Below are 9092 nucleotides of genomic sequence, written 5' to 3' on the forward strand. Positions count from 1 at the left end.
ATATTTATGAAATCAAGTCAGGGAAGGAGTTTTTAAACCAGGCACAGAGACCACAAACCAGGGAAAAAACTGTTATGTTTAAGCTCACTAAAAAATAATCAGCTTAAAGAAATGGAAAAGACAACCAATAAACTGGTAGAAATATTTGCAACTTATATACCCAACAAAGTGCTATTCACTTTATTGAGAAAGAATATTCAGAGTATAAGGATTCATAAAAATCAATAAGAGGGACTTCCCTGGTGGTCCAGTGGTTAAGACTCTGCACTCCCAATGCAGGGGGCGTGGGTTCAATCCCTGGTTAGGGAACTAAGATCCCGCATGCTGCAACTAAGAGCCCACGTGCCACAACTAAAAGATCCTGCATGCCGTAACTAAGATTTATTTGGTGCAGCCTAATAAATAAATATATTTATTTATTTGGTGCAGCCAAATAAATAAATAAATATATTTTTTTAATCAATAAGAAAAATATCAGTACAACTCAGTAGATGAAGAGCCAAAGAGTTTGAATTGCCAATTCACAGAAACTCTAATGGCATTAGATACATGAGAAAAGACTGAACCTCACTAGTAATTAAGGGAAATGAAAAATTAAAGCAAGATAACATCTGTCACTCAGATTTACTAGGCATTTATTATGAGGATATGGGGAAACAGGGACTCTTCCCATGCTGGTGGGAAACAGGACAGATGCCCTGGCGAGTGTTACACAATATCCCGACACATCAAAAATGTAAGAGCCCTATGACTCAGTGAACACAAGCGTCTGTCCTAGGAAACCTCCCACGTGTGCACGAGAGGGCAGGTAAAAGGAAATTCACTGCACTGCTTGTAATAGTGAAAAAGTGGGAACGGGTCTAACCATCCTTTTAGCAGAGAAATGAATAAACTGATTTAGTCACACAAAATGTGTGTGCAGCACTTAAAACGATCTTGTAGCAGCGTGCACACATCCTAAAAACATACTATTGAATTTAAAAGACTGTGCATATTTGCATAACTGAAGGCAATTACATATTTTTTTGTGCATAAATAGATAAGCAGTAAAAGTTTTTTAAAATAAGAATCTCATGGACGGATAGGCACAACTGAGGAAGGACATAGATGAACCCGACGGAGCAGCTGGAGTTTGTCCTCTAAGATGAAGATAACAGGAGGTTAATAGGAGAGGCTGAGCCCTGCCCAGATAAAAGACAGAGACCACATATTTCTCATTCTCAAAGTCAAGGAGACCTTCCCGACTACACAAGCACAGAAAGCCTCCTTGGAGGTCAAAAAGGGAGTGATGCCAACCTACCCACAGGCCTCTTTGCTGGAATCCATCTTGGCTAAGACATGCGTGCACACACAGGGGCGGACCCTGAGATAAACCAAATATGGACTCAGAACCAGGCAAAGCAAGATGATTGGCCAAAGGAAACTGGGAAGAAATGCCCCCTATAAGTGATTCAAACTACCACGAGGGCACTAATCTCTCTCCGAGTCCTCCCGTGTGTCTATCCACACGTACTCTTTTTCCTCCTAATAAACACTTTGTTTCACTACTTTCGCCTTTGTGGGAATTCATTTCTGCAAAGCCGTATGGGCCAGGGCCGTGTCACTGGCCACTGGTCTAGTGGCTAGGGTTCAGCACTCTCACTGCCAAGACCCAACCTCAATCTCTGGCCGGAACCGAAACCTTGCTTCAAGCTGCTGCAGGCCGCCTGAGATCAGATAGAGAGGGAAAGAGGGGAAGGAGTGGCTTGTGCGGTTGAATTCCTTAAAGCAGATTAAGACAGAGAAAAGAGAGAGGTGTTGATTGAAAATACAGGGAAAAAGAAAAGTATCTGAAGCAGTTATGGCAAAATGTTAAACACCTGTTTCATCTTGGTGATGAGCACATAAGAATATGGTATACTTTTTCTCAAATTTGCTGTATAGTAGAAATATTTAATAATTAAACATAAATCAGTAAATGAAAAAAACAGCTACTTAATCTCACTCTGTAGGACTTCCCTGGTGGTCCAGTGGTTAAGACTGGGCTTCCACTGAAGGAGGCACAGGTTCAATACCTGGCCGGGGAACTAAGATCCTACATGTCATGGGGCGCAGCCAAAAAAAAAAAAGAAATCTCACTGTGTAGTCAGAGAAATGCAAATTAAAGTAACAATGAGATGGCATTTCTCACTGATGGACTGGCAAAAGCACAAAATAGTGATTATATCTGCCACAGGTGAGAATACATGGGAAAGAATTTTCTCACATAATTTTGGTAGAAATGTAAGTTTTCACAACTTATTTTGAGGGTACTGTGGCAATAACTGTAAATTTAAAATAAACATATTTTGATTCAGCTATCTCACTTCTAAACACCCTTCCTAGTGAAATAAAAGCTTTGAAATGTATAGATAGATATATAAGAATGTTTACTGCAGCAATATTTTCCAGTGGGAAAAAGCGAAATTAAGGCAAAGCCTTAACAGATGAACAAACTGGAGAACATCTGTATCATTAAATATTATATAGCATTACCTCAATATATTAGCAAATGAAAGCAATAATCAGAAAAGCATAAATAATTTTAATCCATTTGATAAAAACAAACATTAGCAAAAGCTCATTTTGTAGGTTCGTTTATGAGTATATGATTGTGTATATATATGTGTGTGTGTGTTGTACATGTAGAAAATGTATAAAAATATTCACATTAGACTGTATTTGAAGGGGAGAGAATGGTCACAGGGATTGTAGAAGTGGAGAGAGTAAGCAAAAATGAAAATAAATACATATAGCTGGAAAAGTGTTCTGGTCCCATTGCATTTATATAAAATTCTGTGTGCGTTTATATGCATGAAAGATTATGAAACGATAGTAACCTATCTCAACATGATAGAATCTCAGGTGAATTTACCTTTTATCCTTGTAATTTTTAATGTTATATGTTTTACAAGGAATATATATTACTTATAAAATCTTGAAAAATAATAAAAAGCGAATCGCCTGTCGGAGTAAGAAAATACTACTCAATGATCTGTGGTGACCTAAATGGGAAGGAAATCTAAAAGGAGGCGATATATGTATATGTATAACTGATTCACTTTGCTTCATGGCAGAAACTAACACAACACTGTAAAGCAACTATACTTCAATTTAAAACGAAAAAAGAATAAGAAAGTTAATGAGTAGCCACATACTTAGGAATTTAGATGCCAAGAGGTGGGAGAGAGAAGCATGCACTTATGCAGTGGTTAGAAAGAGCCGTAGCTGGACACACCTGTGACAGACTGGACAGTGAAAGAATTGCCAGGCAGGAAGGAACAGGAGAGAAGAAATAGTGAATAAAGCCCAAATACTTGCCAGGACCTGGGCTGGTACTTCACCTGTAGCCTCTCTTTAATCCCCCAAATAGACAACTAAACGAAAATACACTCTTGTCATAGACAGAGCAATAGTTATTATTTTCCTTATGTTACTAATAATATATGCTCATTATTTTTAAAGTAGAGAGTATAGGAAAGTATAAAGAATGAAAGATTTGATTCCAATTCTGCTGTTGATGAAGGGACCCAGTGAGGAGGGAGGGGCGACAAGGATGAAAAGCAGTGGTGTGGAAGCACGAGGCTTCTCAGGATTGGAGGGGGGAATAAAGATGCAGGAACATCAGCTACGTTCTCACTGTGCTCCCTACACTTCCAAGGCTACCTCCCAGCCTCCCCGGGGTCCCAATGGCTCCTCATCTTCCACTGAGAGGAAAATAAGGTCGTCTCCCCTGTTACCATTTTGAAGCCTAACGATTGTGAACTTTTACTTCTCCCGCAAACCCTCTCAAGCATGTTCTCTCTGTAAACACTTGCGTGGCACCTGCCACTTGCCAGGCATGGTGCTGGGGCTACACAGCGAAGACCCATTCCCACCCCTAGAAGCCCCATCCCTAGGGGAGAGAGACAAGCAAACAGAATATGACGTTCCAGAGTGTGCTAAGGGTTTAGGAGGAGAGCACACATCCTGTGCCAACACAGATGGGCAAGGAGAGCTGGAGAAGGGCTGAATAGCTTGGAAGGCTGTGATTAGCATGACTTCACCCAACAGGTCCCAGATGGGGCCCGTCAACAATGGACCCTCCCCACTGGGCTCACAGCTTGTTGGCTCAGCTTTTGCAGAAAGCACTTAATGGGTTCCCGTCTCCAAGCCCAAGACCCTTATAAATCATGAACTAGGTATGCCACCCCTCAGCAGCACACCAGATTAAAATGACTGGAGGGCAGCCTGCCTCTGGTCCTACAGCCCAGCTCCTAATTCTTCCCACACATTTCACTTAAGAGTCAAATAAAAATGCCAAAAACAAAGACACATGACCTGGCACTAACGGGCCAAAGAAAACAACATTTCATCACAGCGATTCATCAGTGTGTGAGCATTTCTCTTCCAGAAGTGTCCTTGACAGTAAAAGCCATGTCGACTCATGTTTCTCATGGAACTTCCACATCCCTAAATGGCTACCATGTTTTTCATCATGGCCATGTTTGAGCGTAAGCTGGGCCCACAGAACTGAGCTCTGTCGGTGATGATGTCACACAGGGTGATCCCTTAGACCCCTGACTACTCTTCTGGGAGGCGTAGTTCTGAGAGCTGCCTGCGGAAGACACAGAAGGTCACCTAGTCACATCAACTCAGTGAGGAGCCAGGATCGCAAGTGCTGAGAAAATGCTAGAGACCTTGGAGTTATGTTTTCCTAGGTTCACTTCCCTCTGGCAGAAGGAAGTGTTAATGCACTTCCAAGTCATCAGGTAAGGGTGGGAGGGAGACCTTCGTCTAAGCATGGGTGCTCACACAGGGAGAAGGGCCGGCTCCCAGGAAGGTGGGACAGAAAAGAGAAAAGATCTCCGGTGTGGTGCTGAGGAGCTTTTCACTGGAGGCTAGTTCAGGGTTTTTTTTCATCAGTCTCTGCCCAGTACATCCAACGGTACATGGTGCTCAGTGACTAGTCTTTAAATTATAAGGAATTCCTTTGCTGTACACCTGAAACTAACACAACATTGTAAATCAACTACAATATAAAATAAAAATTGAATTAAAAATTTTTTTTAAAACTATAAGAAATTCAGGACTTCCCTGGTGGTCAAGTGGGTAAGACCCCGCACTCCCAATGCAGGGGGCCTGGGTTCGATCCCTGGTCTGGGAATTAGATCCCGCATACCTGCCGCAACTAAGAGTTCACATGCCGCAACTAAAGATCCCGTGTGCCACAACTAAGACCCGGCGCAGCCAAAATAAATATAAATAAATAATAAATAAAAATAAATAAGTAGTTTTTTTAAAGTTTAAAAAAAAACTATAAGGAATTCATTTTGCTCTAAGTCACAAGAATTTGACAGAAGAGGCAGAGGCAGATGTCCAGATTTACAGTGAGTTCATGATGACTGATAGCAGCTTGAGAGGCTTCTGGATAGGTCTCAGACCCCACGTCTGTGCCAGGGATGGGCATGCACACTTGTATTTTTATTCCTGTCTGCTTCAAGCAGATGGAGAGGACGGAAGTCAGTGGAGAGCTGGGATGGAGACGTGGTTAGCATTGGGTCATGATAAAAACTGTCTGAGCTCGAGAGGGCTGAACCAGGCTCAGCAAGGATTCCTAAAGAGCGACATACAGGGAACGCTCGAGAACCCATGTGTAAAGGTACTTCCTGTCACCTGAGAAAACAGCTCCATGATGCCAGGGCCCGGTGATAGAGAGATGGCATGTTCCAGACAGATAACCTGGAGATAAGAAATGGGAGAGAAGCAGAAGGCCAGGCTGTGTGGCAAGGGCCAAGATGGGGGCGCTGGTCCTCAGTGTGCACTGGGCCCAAGGATCCTGTAGAAACCACAGGCCCAGGGCCCAAGGGGACTGAGCTTCAGCATGACATCAGAAGTTAACAAGAAAGTCATGACATGTGACGGGGTTGAGGGAACACAGCCCTTCTGAGCAGACCACGGAGGTCCCTGTGAGTCTGTTATCCTGCTGCTGAAAGACCTCTGCCCATTTTCACACTCCCCCAGCTCTCTGCTTTCACTCTTGGAAGCTGGGTCTCCTTGTTGAAGGACTGTCCTCAGGCTACTGGATTCTACTTTGCTGAAGCACACAGAGCCAGGAGTGCCTGAGATTTTTACATCCCACCAAGAACAGCCCTTTACCAATGACCAACGAATGCAGCAGCATCAATACCCCAGCTCCCTTGCTCCTTGATGGGATACCTCTACATTGTAACTTAGTATATTTTCTCTAGAGCATCTCTGTGAGATTGAGATACACTTACCTCTGTGGAAACCTTATTTGGTTGATACTGTAGCTTGCTGAGTCTTCCTCTTCAATACCACCTCCTGGGGTGAGGTGTCCCTGGGAGCCTTCCCTGGTGTTTGAGGTCAGCTGTCCTGAGTATCCTGTGAGTGCTGTATCTTCTAGATTTGTACAGTTATGGGATGGAGGTGGTGGCAGGTCGAAGTGCCACAACACCCCTTAAGTAAATCACTTTCACAAGGAAAGTGATTTCACATTTTTCTAAGATGATACTTCTGAAGAAGCCTGTCTCAGACAGCCCGTCTATAACAAACACTAAACTGCAGCAAAGTAAAGAATAGGAACATTCACCCTTCATTATTCTATCAGAAAAAAAGAAATTCAAAAATATTTTTAGGGACTTCCCTGGTGGCGCAGTGGTTAAGACTCCGCGCTCCCAATGCAGGGGATGTGGGTTTGATCCCTGGTCGGGGAACTAGATCTGACATGCGTGCTGCAACTCAGAGTTCACATGCCACAACTAAGGAGCCCACCTGCCGCAACTAAGACCCAGCACAACAAAATAAATAAATAAATAAATATTTTAAAAAGACACTTTTAAAGCTATGCATACAAAGAATTTCACCTTTCCTTTTCAATACAAATAAATTTTAAATTTTAGTAATATTTGATACTGTAGATGTGGAAAAGACTTTGTCCTCAAAGAAACCTATTTTTCCCAGGACTAGGGAAAGCTATTTATGCTGGTTGACCTTTTCCCCAATTTTAGCAGTGAAAGTCCCATGTCCTGGAAATGAAGAGAACCAGGACATTTGTTCACCTACCCAGGACCTCAACATTTCCTGGCAAGGCACACAGAGCCCCAGAAGAGGAAGGAAGATGCTGACAGGATATAGTGAAACCACAGATGTTTAGAGCTGGTGGGGATTTCGGTGATTACAGAGCATTTTTAGGTAACAGATGAGGAAAAGGGGTCCAGAAGTTCAGAAGAACTTGTTTCCCAGAAGCTTTGGCAATCGAGGAAAGCTCCTCTCTGCCTGGTTCTTCTATATGAATAAAGCCAAGAATCAGACCCACAAAGATCTCATTTGTGGGGAATTTTCTACCTCACATTCAACTCCCCAGATGTGTGGAGAATGACCCTTCCACTGTGACCCAAAGGTGGCTGACCAGGTCAAATGTGCATGTTCTACCTGAGTCCACATCCTAAAGGGATTAGCAACTGAATGCAAACCCGCCCTGGCAGTTTGGCTCACTGAAGAAAACACTTGAGTTTTTGAGGCTGAACTTTCTGAGGAGACCACCTGGTTTTTCCCCTGAGGAGACCGGACACAAGAGCTCTTGTCATCTCATGAGGCTCTCTGAGGACCCTGAGGAGGATGGAGTGGCTGAAACCCCCAGCTTGTCCCTGTGGAAGAGAAGGGAAGGGGCCCAGGGCAGAAGCCCCGGAGTGGTGGCCCCCACAGAGCGTGTGGCCCACTGCTTGGCCTGCCACGGGGCTCCCAAGCCAGAGGCCATTTAGGAGCAAGCCCGGTATATGAGTTTCCTCGGGTTGCTGCGACCAATTACCAAAGCCTGGTTGGCTTAAAACAACAAAAATTAATTCTTTCACAATTCTGGAGACCAGAAGTCTGAAATCAAGATGTTGGCAAGGTTGGTTCCTTCTGGAGGCTCTGAGGGAGGGTCAGTTCTGTGCCTCTTCCAAGCCACTGGTGGCTGCCGGCAGTTTTTGGCGTTCCCTGGCTTATAGCTCTGTGTCCCCAATCTCTGCTTCCATCTCTACGTGGCCTTTCTGCGTTTCTGTGTCTCAAATCTCCCCCTCCTTTCTCTTATAAGGACACCAGTCATTGGATTTAGGGCCCACCCAGATAATCCAGGATGATCTCATCTCGTGATCCTTAACCTGATTACATCTGCAAAGGCCCTATTTCCAAGTCAGGTCACATTCACAGGTTAGGACTTAGATATATTTGGGGGGAGGTACAATCAACCCATTCCACAAGGCAAGGGGGTAGGGAGAGTTCCAGTTGCCTGGTCTTCCACAAAAACATGCAGGAGTCCAGACACTCTGTCTCAGAGGTGTGGAGGCCCAAACAGAATATCCAGAAATGCCTGGAGCAACGGAAAACATCACTGCTACCGACGTGCGAGGCCAAGGAAAATGTGTGTCGGTTCCTGTAGAGGCACTCGGATGAGCAGAGAAGACAGTTGCATGAGCTGGAACAGCAGGTGGACGGGATGCAGAAACAGCAGCCCTGAGAGTGATAACACATAGCTGGGCATCCTCAGTGCCGGAGGGGGAAAGCCTGAGGGCGGTCACTGTCTGATCCAGACTGCCAGAGAGCACTGCCCAAGTGGGAGGTTCACGTCTATTCCCCGAGACCCTCCTTTCAGGCACTTCCATCTGCCACCATGGCCACCATGACAACTGCACAGATCTAGAAGACACAGTGCTTACAGAAGGCTCGGAACAGCTGACCTCACACCCCAGGAGGCAGACACCTCACCCCAGGAGGAGGGAGGGGAGGCGGGACCTCCAGTGGAGAGTGTCGTTTTCAGGATGCCGAGGACCAGTTGCACTGCTCTTCAGGAATAGAATGGATTCATTGAGAACTGAAAGATGGGAGGGGAGACAGTTTCCAGAAAGGCAGCTCAAAGCTTAGTAATTTGTTGGGGAAAAGGAAGGAGATGGGGCAGCGGCAGTAGTTATGGTGAGGTTAAAGAAATGGGGCAATGGAGACCCCTGACAGGACAGGAGCAAATGGTACAGGTCCCTAAAACCAGCACTGCCTCTTCTTGCCCAGCAATCTCCATCAGAGAAGAGAGCAGGGCT

Source organism: Balaenoptera musculus, chromosome 2 (genome assembly GCF_009873245.2).
Source record: "Balaenoptera musculus isolate JJ_BM4_2016_0621 chromosome 2, mBalMus1.pri.v3, whole genome shotgun sequence".
NCBI classification, from domain to species: domain Eukaryota; kingdom Metazoa; phylum Chordata; class Mammalia; order Artiodactyla; family Balaenopteridae; genus Balaenoptera; species Balaenoptera musculus.